This window comes from Podarcis filfolensis (assembly GCF_964270895.1).
Source record: "Podarcis filfolensis genome assembly, chromosome: 14".
Classification (NCBI taxonomy): Eukaryota; Metazoa; Chordata; class Lepidosauria; order Squamata; family Lacertidae; genus Podarcis; species Podarcis filfolensis.
Window position 1 is genome coordinate 22518373 of NC_139616.1, and position 15819 is coordinate 22534191.

Sequence of the window (15819 nt, forward strand, 5' to 3'; positions counted from 1 at the left end):
AGGTGGGCATGTGAACTGACAGCCCCTCTTTTTTGTGATAGTCTATGGTTTGTAACAGCCTGTGGTTACAAGCAATAAATATTTATCTTATTGCCCCCTCATTTGAAAGAATAGAACCCATAGCTGTGTTGATAATTTGCCTGTGGGGACAAAAAAAAAAAAAAAAAAAAAGAACTTATGATGCACTGCAGGTACACATCTCGATCCAAATGTTTATTTTTGCTTTCTGCACCTCGGCAGAACATACTGTTTGATTTAGGCCTCCACACGAGTCTGAATTCCATCTTTGCCGAACTCTTTGTTTCTCTTGCCATACTCTAAATGGCTCATGCAAGAAAATGCACTCCATCAAAGGAGAGTCATTTTCTTCCTGATTTGTGTCTGAAACATGAAAACAACGTAACAGCTGCATGCTGCGTTGAATAAAGAACATACACATGCATTTAAATCACTTATATCTTACTTTTTTATGATGCAATTGTGAATTATGTTCTTTTTGCATCTGTAATTAGAGGGCAGAACAGATGGCGAAGGCTTGGTTTAAAGTGATGTGTCCATTAAAATAACCTATGCTGCCAAATGATTGTCGACTATAACAGGGGTGTTCATTCAATACAGCAGGCAGTTTGTTGGGCTGAAACCCATTTGTGGAAAAAAAAAGGCCCCTGGACTTTACACAGCGCTTGTTATTTTTAGGGTTTTTCCTATAAAAAGGATCTGCAGCAACAGGGCTCGCCTCATAACCCCGGAACATATGTTTTACCGTAGCGTTATAATTTTAAATATGACCTTGTGTGTAATGATAAGCATTTATGGCTGTAAATAATAGGTTGTGTTTGAGATGACAACATGGAATGAAGAAAAAAAATATGAAACCATCCGTCCTATATGGAGCGGGTAAGTAACATGTTTGGTGATCTCAGCTAATCTCCGATGGCCAGTTCTATGCAATCTGCAACATGAAACGATGAACGGTCTTTTACACCCCTCTCTTCCCCCAGCCCCGAGAATAATCGATCCAGTGGTGAGACAAAGAAGTGTTGCTTGGGTGGATGGAGGTAGCCTTGCCAAAAAAGCCTGAGGAGGTTTCAAACCATACCTTGCTGCAGACAGATGGTGGTTTTATAAGCACTAGCATTCCTTAGTAAACTTTTAATAACATTTTTTTCTCCCCCTCCTTTTTTTTTTATTCAGAAAAAGGTGAAAGGATCACAGGAAGCTGCCTTATGCAGTGTTAGACCATTGGTCCATCTACCTCATTATTGTCCACACGGACTGGCAGTCTATACTGACTGTCCTTTCCAGCCTTACCTGCAGTTGCCAAGGATTGAACCTGGACAGATGTCATACCCTGTAAGTGTCCCGGAAAAAAACACAACATCCTGTTTTCCCCCCTCCCCACCCCAAGAGAGCATGGTAGCCATTTTGGTCACCATGATCTCACACAGTTTCAAACCAAGCTCTTGCCCTGAAAAAAAGAGTGTTTCTTAGGGGGTCGCAATATCGTATGGCACCCCAAAACATGACTTTTTGGACACCATGAGAGCATGTTCCCCCAAAAAGTGTGTCTTTGGGGCTCTGCGATCTAGCTCTGTACAGGATGGGAATATGTGTGTCCCAATTTGGGGTTTTGGGTGGAGGGTATGCCATGTCTTTCGTTTAGGACAGGGGTAGTCAATCTTTTTATACCTACCGCCCACTAATGCATCTTTCTTGATGGTAAAATTTCCTTACCACCCACCAGTGCTGCACTAACATGTGCCGTGGAACCCCCACCTGGAATCCTGAAACACCCACTAGTGGGTGGTAGGGACCAGGTTGACAACCCCTGGTTTAGGAGCATGTGAAGCTGCCTTATGCTAAGTCAGGAAAAAATGATCCACATAGCTCAGTACTGTCTACACTATGGGTAAGCAAACTAAGGCCTGGGGGCCAGATCCAGCCCAATCGCCTTCTAAATCCAGCCTGTGGACGGTCCGGGAATCAGTGTGTTTTTACATGAGTAGAATGTGTCCTTTTAGTTAAAATGCATCTCTGGGTTATTTGTGGGGCATAGGAATTCATTCATTCTCTCCAGAGTTTCAAATAGGGTTTTTTTCCGTCCCTACCTTGAGATGCTGAGGATTGAACATGAGACCATCTGAATGCCAAGATGATGCTCTATCACTGAGCCTTCCCAAAAGGATTTGCAAGTTAAGGCAAATTAGGATTGCACCAAACTGAACTGCTGCAGCAAAACGGTATCAGTGGGTGAAGTTTTCTTTCCTTAAAAGGGGACTGGCTGTAAGCAGGCAAAGGGTCAAATCGTGGTGGAGAAAGGCAAAGAGCTAGTAGCTGAGCAACTCAGGACTCTCATATTTCTTACGATAGCTCCCTGCCCCTCCACACACAACACACACACACACACACACACACACACACACACTTGCCAAGACCTGTATTTGACACCGGTTTGGTTTAATGGTGGCCTTGAAATGTAATAAACAAATGACAAAACAGACTGCTTTGACTATACTAAAGTGAGAGTTTTCTCCCCCATCCCCTCGGCATTTGGATTCACTTTCATGTAGAATTTGGATGTACTTAGTTCAGATTAAACATCCTTGATTGTGCCAGATTGAGGCCAGGAATGGGGATGGGGGAATAAAAGGAAGGAAAAAAGATAATAGATCAGGAACAAAATGCAGATTCAGATGTTGATGTTTGCAGGCTTTTGAATGCCTCTGTTTCATTCAGGGCCATTGATCGCATATAGTTGTCACTTTATGAAGAAGCTTTATTTTGTGCCCCCCCAGCCCTACCCCACTGCCCACCCAGGTAAGCTTTTTCCTCCTATACAAGTGTGTTAGATGAGACCTTCAGCATTGTTCCATCTGACAATACGAGGAGGTGATGAGTGACATGTTGTTGTTGTTTTCACCGAGGACAGTTTTCGGGTCTTCAGGAGACCTGTTGGAACAAACACGCTGGAGATAATAGCATTGAGGAGGGACAAAAAGCAACATCAGTGTAAAAACACCATCACCCTGAAACATTCTGAGGCAAAGAACAATAGCCACAAACTGTCTAATGTGTTGTGTAAAGATAGCAATAACCCTTAATGGCAACTGTAAAATACAGCATTATGCTTGCCTCCAGAAAGGAAAATGCAAATTGATTCTCTTTCTCACTCTATCTCTCTTTCCTCATAGAGGTTTAAGTGCTTATCAAGGTTAGTAGGTAGGGCAGGGCAGAATAATATTGTTCTATTTGTGTAAAAAGGTTTGTTTCTTATTCCCTCCCTCCCCCTGACCCGTGCTGTTGTTCTCTTCTCCTTCTGGATTACTTTCAAGGCCAGATAATGTTAAAAAAAGGTATTCTCTCCCCCACTGCCACCTCACCTCCTAATTTTCCCTATTGATAAGGCTTGGAGCCAATATGGTGGACAAAATGGTTGTTAGGACAGAAATTTTGCTTATGTGCCTCTCTCTCTCTCTTTCCATTGTTCAGACCCTGCGTTAATAGGCAAGACAGCATAATCACACATAAGAGGAAGGAATCAGCAGGCTACAGGGGATCTCTCAGTTTTACAGTGGAGGAAGCCTTTGTGGGAACATCCCCCCAAATTTGGGTTAAGCCCCAAAACAGCCCTATGACGACTGAACATTCTCAGTTTTCATGGCATGCTGACATAAGATGCCTTCAGACATGGAGAATATCTGAATTAGTTTTCTCAATTATAATATTCATTTCGTACTGCAGCACCGGTTGCATTATGGAATGGTTATTTTTTGACCAATATACTGGCATGCTGTGCTAAGTCTCATTCACAGCAATGGGCATGATGTGACATAACAACAGATGTCATTGGTCAATGTTGCTACTTCTCCACTCTTTCTGCATAGGTGTGCTTCTGTTCCCCCATGAAAACAGCAGGAAAGAACTATACGCTGGTATACCACCCCAAATTTCTTCAGGTTTCTCCTGCAATTTCCTGAGTTAAGGGGGCTGCAGAAATATTCTTTTCCTAGAATCAAATAGCACAGAACTGAGTGCTAAACACTCACTATATTCCATTAGTTTTCTGGAAGTGATTTTTTCCCCATCGTGTGAAAGCTCAAATATAATGCGGAAATTAACAGACAGGGAAATGTCGGTGACATGGAATAACCTGCTGCATCAAAGCAGCCTTAGACTGCATACACACAATAATTTCAAAGCACATTCCCAGCACAACCTTTCCCTCAAAAGGAAAATTCTGGTCATAGTGAATAGCAAGGTAAATAATGCAGGCTTTGGCAGAAGTCGAAGTGTAGCAGAGCAGAAACAGCACTTTGACAAACACAGAATGGGTGGATATTACATGAAATTTAAATACAACTTTCCATGCACATTTTTTGGGGGGGGGGGATAGTGCAGAAATTGGATAGACTGAGCTTATGAATGAACACATACAATAGTGACAGAAATAAGCCAATCCATCCATCCCTATTGAATCATATATTGTGTGGATTTTTTCATATAATTTCCAACCTTCTCTTATAGTCCAGGATGGAATGCAGCCTATGTAATCTAGGAAGTCCATGTGGCTAATAGACCTTGTCTGATAGGCATGTGATCTACTAGGGGCAAGCAAATCTCACTCTGTTCTGGTAACTTGCAAATCAGGCTTCAATGTCATCTCAGTGGGAAATGGTATTTTTGTTGCTATCATTTTAGAAGCTGAGAGCGGAACAGGCCACTAGGAGACCAATGTTCAGATTCCTTTTCCATTTGAAATGCTGAACTGCCATGCAATTGCCCTCTTCAGTGGAGCTATGTCCTAAATGATAAGGATGATTCGTGTACATGCCGGCAATGATGAAGATAGCTGATAAGCATTGTTTCATAAGCTCTTATGCAGATACAAAATGTTACCTGTCATTCTCTTGGCACATTAAGAAATCAGATAAAACAAGGCTCTACTGAAGTGTAGCACGCAAAACAGATATATTGCCTTTAGAAAATGCCTCCTGTCATTTCCTGAGTGTGGGGAATAATAATAAACCTTCCATGTAAAGAGTAGAAAAGAAGGAACTTTAATCAAAATCTTACATTGATCTACAGTTAACACCCCCCACCCCACCCTCACTCTCATTAATAACACTTGCACAAATTTCTATATTTTCCTGGGAATTGTTGAGAGGTAGTATGATACTGCTTTTGGGAGAGAGTGGTTGTTTTAGGGTCACTGCTAGGAAGACCAGGAGATCATTAAGCACTGGGCGTCCTCATTATGCACAGTGGTACCTCAGGTTAAGTGCTTAATTTGTTCCGGAGGTCCGTTCTTAACATGAAACTGTTCTTAACCTGAAGCACCACTTTAGCTAATGGGGCCTCCTGCTGCCGCCACACCGCCGAGGTACTATTTCTGGGTTAGCGGAGTCTGTAACCTGAAGCGTATGTAACCTGAAGTGTATGTAACCAGAGGTAACACTGTATAGGGAAGATGTAAGAGGATTGTTTTGGTGCAAGTGTCTTATGAGGATACAGATGGATAGTATTTTGAAAACTAGTTCATTGAGGAGTGCTGAATTTATTTAATTGCAGATTTGAGGGGTCATCCCCATCCAAAACATTGGATGAATTTCAAAGCGAGCCCAAAGTGTTTCAAGAAAACTAGTGGAACTTCTCGGGAGACCTGTCTGCACTGCCAAGTTACAAAGTGCACATATAAACAAACTAACACAGATCCAGTGCATGAAACAGAATGTTTGCAAGAACATACTAAGATCCCTGCTGGATCAGAACATCCACAGTGCTTGGTAAGAGTGGAAAAATCAGTTAATTTCAGCCTCCCTTAAGTTAAATCTATTGCCTCTCCAGATCTTGTCCCCTCTTTTTCTTGGGGAAAAAAGTCCTCACAAAAATTGTCAATATTTTAATGCACATTTCCCCTAATATACAAATTTGCAAGCAATTTTTCCTAATATTTTCTGAGAAAAGATGGGAGAAGCAGCAGTGGCGAGGATGCTACCGTCCCCTGGGGCAGGTATGCAGGATGCATCCCCAAGGGGGTGGGGGAACAGAGGGAACCCACTGCCGCCACATCAGCCCAACCCTCACAGCTGCTTCAAGGGCTTTGCAAGGCTTAGCAAGGCTGGGGTCAGACTCCAGTACTGGGGCTGGCCAATGCTGCTGCTGCTGCCTCTCTGACCCCGGGTCAGGCCTGACCTGGAAGTGGAGCTGCAGTCAGCTGGCAGAAACCCACAAGCAGGATTAGAGCACAAGAACACTCTCCTCTTCTGAATACCAGCAGCTGGTATTAAGAAGCACTGCTGCCTCTGACTGTAGAGGCAGAGTGTAGCCACCATGATGGCTACTAGCCGTCTATAGCTCTGTCCTCCATCAATAGTCTTCTCCTCAATCTATCTGCCCTCCCCCCAAAATAAATAAATAAATAAAAGGAAAATAAGAATGGTCAAGGTCAGCCTTCTCCAGCTGGAAGTGTTCCAGCTGTTTTGGACTACAACTTTCATCAAACCAGCCAACTGGGGCTGATGGAAATTGTGGTCCAAAACAGCTGGAGTGCATCAGGCTGGGGAAGACTGTCCTTGACCATTCCTGCATTGCTTTTTTGTGCTTTTTTTTTTTTTGCTGATAGAAATGCTGTTTTTAAGCTTTTATATTGCTAGTTGTCTCGGGTGTCCTCAGATTTCAAAATGGACTATAAATTTGCTGAAAGAAATCTATTACCTTGTAGTGGTTTATTTATTTATTTATATTTAACAAAAATTCTATACCACTTGAATGTAAGAAAACCTCTACGGAGTTTACAAGAAATATTTAAATTATCAGTAAAAGCGGACAAAAACAATTAAAAACACTTGACAATAATTAACAGTAATAATTAACAGGGGGGGAATTAAAACACACCACCATCTATGCGTTACTTTAACCTTGCTGAGGCCCAAGAGAATGGGTGATTATTTTGATTTGGTTCTCATTTAAAGGTGAACCTACCTAATTTGTACTTTCTGAAACAATGTACAAATTGAAGCATAGCCCCATCCTTCGAAATCTGTCACACTTATTCCAATTTTGCAATGCAGTTATCCATCCGACTATATAAAAATGCATATACTAAGATTAACATGTGCATCACATTTTGGGAAACTGTTTTGCAAAAGAATTGTGTAATTTGCAATTGCATGCCACCATGTGTATATTAGCAGAAATTCACACTAAAATGCTGGTGAATTTTGATGTCAGTTTTTTTAATTAAAAAAAATTGCAAACTGATGTAGAAATGTGGAGAACTTAAGGTTGGAAATATGAGAAACAGAGAGAAACTGAAATGGATAGTTTCACTCATCCCTACTGGAGATGTACACCGACAATATCAACCTGGAGCTAAGAGGCTATTGCAAGGCTTTCCCAAGCACCCTCCCTCCCCCCTTTCGTCTCTCTCTTTCCCTGTTTAACAGTAGAACCAGTCAGGGGAACTGATCGACCAGGTAAGAATCCTCACCTTTTCTAGAAGCAACCACCACCTCAGGAGAGTGTGTTTTTTTAATGAGCACCATGTCTTTATTTAGGAAAAGGATGTACAGTTGGCAAGTACAGCACAGTAAGGCGATAGTTCAAACATGCTGATAAAACGTCTAGTTTTACGCCAGACGTGACTTTATCATTTACCAAGGTATATTGTTAGTGTGAAAATGATAGCCATCCCATGCCAAAACACAGACAGTGAAATGTATAGGAACAAAATGCTCATCGTGAGGAATTCTATGCTGTTTTGTGTGTGGGTGTATGTGTTTGTATGTACTAACATACAACTTTCTGGTACGGAATGAAAAAAGAAACCATGGGGAAACACCACAGTGAGCTGGAAATACTAAACCGGTGCTATTGGTCAGCAGTTCTCAACCTGGTGCCCTCCAGATGGTTTGGACTACAACTTGCATTGGGCTCAGCTAGCGAAGCCAGGTTGATGAAGTCTGATCTAAACTTTCTACTGACAAATTAGGGGAAGAGTCATAGTTTAGTGGTAGAGGATCAGCTTTGCATGGAGAATGTCCCAGGTTCAATCCCTGATGGCTTCTTCAGGTGGACCGGGAATGTCTTCTGTCTAAAACCCTGGAGAACCAAGCTGAGCCAGATATTTTGTACTACCACTCTTATGAGCCTCAGCCAACATGGCCAATGGTCAGGAACGATGAGAGTTCAAAACATCTGGAAGTCACCAGGTTGTGCAAGGCTACTTTAGATGTTTGGGGCTAGAAGAAAATAAAGGAGGACAAGAGAGAGGGAGAAGCATTTTTGGTCAAATGTAATTTGCCAGATATTTTCTTCATCTGAATTTAATATGATACCAACACTCTGGAGCCATATACACACCACACATTGAAAGCACTCGTTGTACCACTTTTAACAGCTATGGTGTCCCCCAAGGAATTTGTTAATGGTGCTGAGAGTTGTCGGGGGACCCCTTTTCCCTGCTCTCAGTCAGCCCCCAGCTCCCTGCCTGTGTGGTTTAGTGCCTGTGTGGTGTAGAGCCAGTGTGGTGTAGTGGTTAAGAGCAGTGGACTCATAATCTGGTGAACGGGTTCACATCCCCGCTCCTCCACATGCAGCTGCTGGGTGACCTTGGGCCAGTCACACTTCTTTGAAGTCTCTCAGCCCCACTCACCTCACAGAGTGTTTGTTGTGGGGGAGGGAGGGAAAAGAGAATGTTAGCTGCTTTGAGGCTCCTTTGGGTAGTGATAAAGCGGGATATCAAATCCAAACTCTTCTTCTTCTGTCTGCTTTCTTACTTACAGCCCCAAACTAGTGGGTAGTCTTGGTGTTGTCTTCCTCCTCCTTAGTCTCAATGCTACGTCTTCTAGAACTCAGGAGGGTGGAGGAGGGGAACACAACTAGAATTAGTTGGATCTGCCTGTCATTGGCTCTGGCTCCGTCAACTATTGGTGCCACTTCTGCCTACTGTTGGGGTCCTTACCTTTCACCCTACCAGTTCCAATGGGCACCAGCAAACACCAGGGTGGTTCACATGACACAAGAGCTCTGTACAGGTGAAACTTGTTACTTAAACCTTTAAATACCAGTATAAATATATACCCTGGAACTGATGGTGAACTGAACAGATGGAGAAATCATTATCAGTACATTGACCAAATTGACTCTAACCACAGCCAATTTCAGTAGCTTCATGGTGTACCAATGCTCATTGACTAGGCTTCAAAAACTGGAACCTTCTAATGAGAAAAATCGCCATCTCCTCCCACCCCCCGCCAGACTGTCTAGAGTAGGACTGAACTGGAGGCCGTGTGGTTGACAGCAAATAATAATGGACGGGTTGCATCCATTTTCCTTGTGAAAACAGCATAAATTGGAAATTCTCCACCGCTGGGAAGACATTTAATATTTAAAGGTAATTTGACCTGAACATGTGTGTGTCATGAATCTTTGATGTGACCTACAGCAAATGTATTTATATAGCATTATTCCAAGGCTACTTATCTCTTATTCATTTTCTAGGATATTATTTTTTCTTTCTTTGACTAATATACATTGGGCCTTCTCATTTCTCCACTCCAATGGAATCAAAGCAATCCTCTTATTTACCCTTATTCCCCATTCTCAAGGTCTGGTAACTAACAGTACAGCCATTTGACCCCCACATTGCTAAAATTATGCTGGAGCTATATCCTTACTGTTATCAAGACGGTCCTTTCCATCTTCTCTTGGTAAACATTTCTCTTTCACTTATTTTTCAAATGGGGTTATCAAAGGAAGTTAAATGCTTATTGGAAACACTTTTGGAAAATTCTGATAACTGAAGAGGTTTAGTGCTACTAGCCATCCCCATCCCCCTTGTCTCCATGTAAAGTAGGCCATCAACATTTCAAATATGCTGATGAGGAACTAGAATGCAAAACAACATAGATGGCCCAGAGGGGATCGGCTATGGATTTGGACCCTGCATTCTTCATCTCAGGCCCTTCTCTGTGTGCCTCTCTGAGGGAAGGATGGGGGGTGCCAACGTGGGAATGGGTTTTCTCCTTCGTCACTCCCCATTTGTGGAATGCTCATCTCAGGGAGGCATGCCTGGCGCAATCACTATCTGCTTTTAGGCACCATTTAAAAACAAGAGCTGTTTGACAGTGGAATAAACGACCTTGGAAAGTGGTGGAATCTCTTTCATTGGAGGTTTTAAGACAGAGTGTGGCTGGCCATCTGCCAGGGATTCTCTAGCTGTGATTCCTGCACTGCAAGGGGTTGAACCAGATGAGCTTTGGGGTCCTTTCCAACCCTACAGGAGTATGATTCTATGATTCTTATTCACATAGGCCTTTGGATTTTAATATTTTAATCACAACCACCACCACCACCTCATATTTGTGTTATGGTAGTCATTGGTAAACAACATGGTTTGCATGCAGGGGTTCCAGGTTAAACCCTTTCAATCTCCAGTTAATCTAGCAGGTTATCTGAAAGGACGATGTCTGGGATGCTAGAAAGCTTATGCAAAACAAAACAGACACTATATTAGGGAAGGGCTGCGTCTAAAGTAAAAAGTTTACTTTAGATGCAGAAGGTGCCAGGTTCAAGCCCGAGCATCTCCATGTAGGGCTGGGAGAGTTGTTGTTTAGTCGTTTAGTCATTTCCAACTCTTCGTGACCCCATGGACCAGAGCATGCCAGGCACTCCTGTCTTCCACTGCCTCCTGCAGTTTGGTCAAACTCATGTTGGTAGCTTCGAGAACACTGTCCAACCATCTCATCCTCTGTCATCCCCTTCTCCTTGTGCCCCCCCATCTTTCCCAACATCAGGGTCTTTTCCAGGGAGTCTTCTCTTCTCATGAGGTGGCCAAAGTATTGGAGCCTCAGCTTCAGGATCTGTCCTTCCAGTGAGCACTCAGGGCTGGTTTCCTTAAGAATAGAAAGGGACTCCTCCCCCAGGGAGCAACCATGGATATGTCTCAACATTATTGAGAGAGATGGAGCAATGGTCTCACCTGGTAAAAGGCAGCTTTTGATGCTCCTGTGTAGATGGGCAAATGGTCTAACTGATCAGTTTCCCATGCTACTCACCCAATAGACTGCATTCAACTATTTCTAGGACTGTATGTTATCTATTTTTTCCATTTTCAGCTCTAATATATCAATTTCACTGAAGTAGAACTATTTCCTAAAATACTGTTGGAGTAAATATTCTCCCCCCCCCAGTTCTTGTCCAGTATCATGGTTTCCTTTGGGTGTTGCCACCTTAAACTTCCTGGCTTAGTTACCTGGGCAGTCTAGCCAATCAGGGATCATTTAGCTAACACGGTGAGGTCGCAAATGCATATAGTACAGAGGATGAGGTCACAAATCTGCACAGGCAGATGAAGCTTAGATCAAAAAAAGGACACTGTAAGCAGATAAGCAAACGTTTATGCAAGGGGTGTCCAAAAACTGCCCAAAACTAATGTGTGTTTTGAAAATGTGTGGCACTGAAAATGTGGTTAGTTTGGGCTCACCGCTGTTTCTTACATATACTTTGTTTTGAAGTTCATTCTCTATATGTATCCCAAGTAGCCTCCATAGGGTTCCTAGATAGTCTCTGATCCAAACAACTTACTGGAACAGACCTGCTTAGCTATAAAACAGAACCGTATCATCTGCCTCCAAACAAGAGTGAAGGGCTACAGCTTCCCTTATATCTGGCAGCAGATCTATGTATTTTATTTCTTGAAAACCTTGGGTTCTAGCCAAGAAAATCATTACACTCATGCAGAACAACTGATGTGAGTAGAGCACATCACTTCCTCTCCCTCTCACCTTTGACCCCAGCCTGCCTCCCCGCTACTCCCAAATCTGGTCTGGAGAGATGTTGTGGGGGGACGGGACCCAGTGCAGATTGTGGGACATACAGGGAGAGAAGTGGGGAGTTCTGCTGCACTTATGGAAGTTGTTCCATGTGCACAAAGAATATAAGAATATGGGGGAACCTGCTGGGTTAGGCCCATGGTCCATCTAGTCTAGCATCCTGTTCTCACAGTGGCCAACCAGATGCCCGTGGGAAGCCCACAAGCTAGACCCGAGCACAAGAGCCGTCTCTCCTCCTGTGGCTTCCAGCAACTGGTATTCAGCAGCATTTAGCTGAATACAACCCATCATCAAGATTTCTTGTTTGTAAGCCAGCGGTTCTAAGCTTCTGTTTAATGTGATGTAAGAAACTGGCTACATTTTGCTATACCGGGGAAACGTTATAGCTTAATGACATTTTCTCTCTCTCTTTTACTTCTGAGAATTTGCTATTTTCCCATACTTTTGCATCTGCAGATTCCCAGAAACAGGAAATGCTGAGAAACCCATGAGAGTGATTTAATGAGAAATCTAGGCCAATTTTGACAAAGCCGCCGCCCCCCGCTTTTGATGAGCTATTGTGGATAATGCAATTTCCCCTTTCAATTCTGAATTCCTTGGGCTTCAGTGCCGCCATCCCACTTCTAAATGCATGACCCATTGATGTAGGATCACAGACATGAATGGATCTGTTTCAAAACAGAGGTGCATACTCAAGATGACTTTAAAAGGTTGATACGGCACAGGGCAGTTGCCTGTTGCTGTAGAAGAGACATCACCGCCTTAGCACCCTCTAGATGCTTTGGACTACAAAACCCTCAACCAACAGCAGCTGGCAGCTGATGGGAAATGTAGCGGGTGCCAAGACGGTAAAAGGTGCCATAGGTTTAGACTTAGGTGCAAGTTATCTGAAAGACCATAAAGGGACGCGGGTGGCGCTGTGGGTTAAACCACAGAGCCTAGGACTTGCCGATCAGAAGGTCGGCGATTTGAATCCCGCGATTTTTATCTACAGTTTTTGTTTTAATCTGTAAGCCACCTCGAGTCCTGTCAGGGGAAAAGGCAGGTTACAAATCTACAGAGTATTAATTAATTAATTAATTAATTATTAATAATATAGTCATTTTTATTTATTCATTTATTTTACCTACACCATGCACCCATTTACTAAAGTTCTCTGAGTAGCTTACAAAAAAGAAGAGACGAACAGTTGCACACCAACATTTCTCCGATGAAAATAGGGGCGTCCTATTCCATAATAATAATTTTACTATTTATGCCCCACCCACTGACTGGGTTGCTCCAGCCACTCTGGGCAGCTTCCAACATGAACACAATGAAACATTAAACTTAAAAAAAAACAACAAAAAAAACTTCCCTATACAGGGCTGCCTTCAGATGGCTCTGGGGTCAAATAACTCCATACCCTCCAATGAAAATAGGAAAGTCTTAAGGAAAAGCGGAACATCCTGGGATAAAATCAGAAACTGGGACGACTTCTGTAAATCTAGGACTGTCCCTGGAAAATAGGGACACTTGGAGGGTCTGCAGCTGTATACAAAAATAAAACCATAACATCCCCTAAAGCAGAGAACTAGCAACCATAGAACAAAACTCAGTGTGGCCCCAAAGATTCACAGGTCTTAAAACTTCTAGAGTTATCTAAAGGAGCTATAATTCATGAAAAATCTATATATTTAAGAAAGAAAGATCTATGCTGAGTTAGACAGACCAATGGCCTGATGGTCTAAAGCAGCTTTTCATGTCTTTACAAATATCCTTTGGTGGAGGGGCACAGCCCAGTGCTTTGCAAGTAAAAGGCTCTCCCAGGTTCAGTGTTTGGCATCTGCAGGTAAGGCTGAGAAAGACTCCTATCTAAAACTCTGAAGAGGTCTCAGAAGAAGTGTGGGCCACTGGGGAGGCTTCATAGGTAAAGGGATCCCTGACCATTAGGTCCAGTCGTGACTCACTTTGGGGTTGCAGCTCTCATCTCGCTTTATTGGCCGAGGGAGCCGGCGTACAGCTTCTGGGTCATGTGGCCAGCATGACTAAGCTGCTTCTGGCGAACCAGAGCAGTGCACGGAAACGCTGTTTACCTTCCCGCCAGAGTGGTACCTATTTATCTACTTGCACTTTGACGTGCTTTCAAACTGCTAGGTTGGCAGGAGCAGGGACCAAGCAACAGGAGCTCACCCGTCGCGGGGATTCGAACTGCTGACCTTCTGATCGGCAAGTCCTAGGCTCTGTGGTTTAACCCACAGCACCACCCACGTCCCTTCATAGTGCTAGGTAAATGTGTTTACTGGAAAGAAAAGCAGGCATACACTATCCTTGACCACCCTACAAGATGATAAGTTAAAGGAATCATAAAGCAGCTTGTGAATATGACAGAAAAATGGAACCTTCTTTCCTAGATAAATATCTAGAAATTGGAGAACATTTTTTGGCACTGTGCTAAGCAAACAGGCCAGCTTCATACACCATAATTTGAAGCTGGCTTAACCGTTGGTAATGAAATGGCTTAATATAAGAGTAAAAAGGAAGCCTCTTTCACAGGGGAAGAAAACTTTCAGGACCTCGGAGAATAGGTCTCAACACAACGCCAAGTAAGCAAGCCAACTTCACAAACCATGGTTTGAAGTGGGCTTGTTAACCATAGGTAATGAGGTGGCTTAATATAAAAATAACCAATCTAACTTTCTATTGATTGGGGCATTTCGCTTGGATGCTCAGTCCATTTCTGCTTTGCCATTTATTGCTGGGTGGATTAGCTAGTTAGTATTTTGGTAAATCTGCCTCTGAGGACTTTCTGTATATACTTCACTGAATCAGGGGAAAAAGAAGATAAAAAAACCCTTGAGATCCAATCTCCTGATACTGAACCTTTAAATAAGCTAAATTCACTTCACTGCATAAATCTACTCCAGCACAAGTGTTGGGTCCCCCCCCCCAGCTTGACTAAAAATACCGATGGACTTGACAAGTCGGACCCCTGATAAGTTCGGCATCTTCTAAATTGCTCTCCCCCTTTTTTCCTCTCCTTCCCTTCCAGCTCATGGAAGCCAAAGCTTTATTATAAAACAGGAGATAAGTATATCAGCATGCCTTGGATGCTAGCGGAGCAGAACACAAGCAATGAGAAGATAAGGGAATTTGGTCAAACACACACAAACCATGGAACCTAACCCGAATAGCATCAGATAAGGCCAGCAGTGAGTTTCTATTAAAATGTAATAAATAAGAGACCTGCTTTTTCAGATACTTTTTGTTGTTTCCTTTACTTCTTCAGAGGTGTAACATGTCTGTTCTTAAGAGATTGTTCTCCCATTAGCTCTTGAAAGAGGTACGGGTCAACCTATGGTAAATGCTTCACAGTCTTCTTAAGGAGCGCTTTATTAAACCTGGATAGTAAAACAACATGTACGATCCCACTTTGCCTACACAGAAATCTTATCATGATGTATATCATCGAGGACAGGCATCGGGAACCTCTAGCCTGTGTATCTAATCTGGCCTACCAGACTTCTCTATTTGTCCGCTGACATTCTGCCTGTGCAGTACACAGAGATGTTGTGGTCTGGAGTAATGGGGAGTGGGGTCAAAGACCCTTTACTATTTCTGCAGCATCCTAGAGCATCCCAATCTGTATGAAAGGGGGGCTTTTTAGCCACCGAGAAGATTTCTTCTCACCTTTTGTGCTGGTTGAAGCCAACCAGAGTGAATGGAGGTGAGTCTTCCGCTGAGGATTGGCTCCTGGAGTCATTCTGGAGAAGGCATGCAGGGAGAACACCAAGGAGGAGTTGTTCTGTATGCTCCAGCACAAAGCATTAAGGAACATGGAAAGCACAAGCTGCTCCCATTTCAAGAGAATGGTGTGCAAGTTCTGTTACCTACGATAGAACTTCAAGGAAAACACAATTTAAGTCATTCCAAAGAAGATATTGGAGCACTCCAAATCATTTGCCCATGTGTTGTTGTTTAGTCATTTAGTCGTGTCCGACTCTTC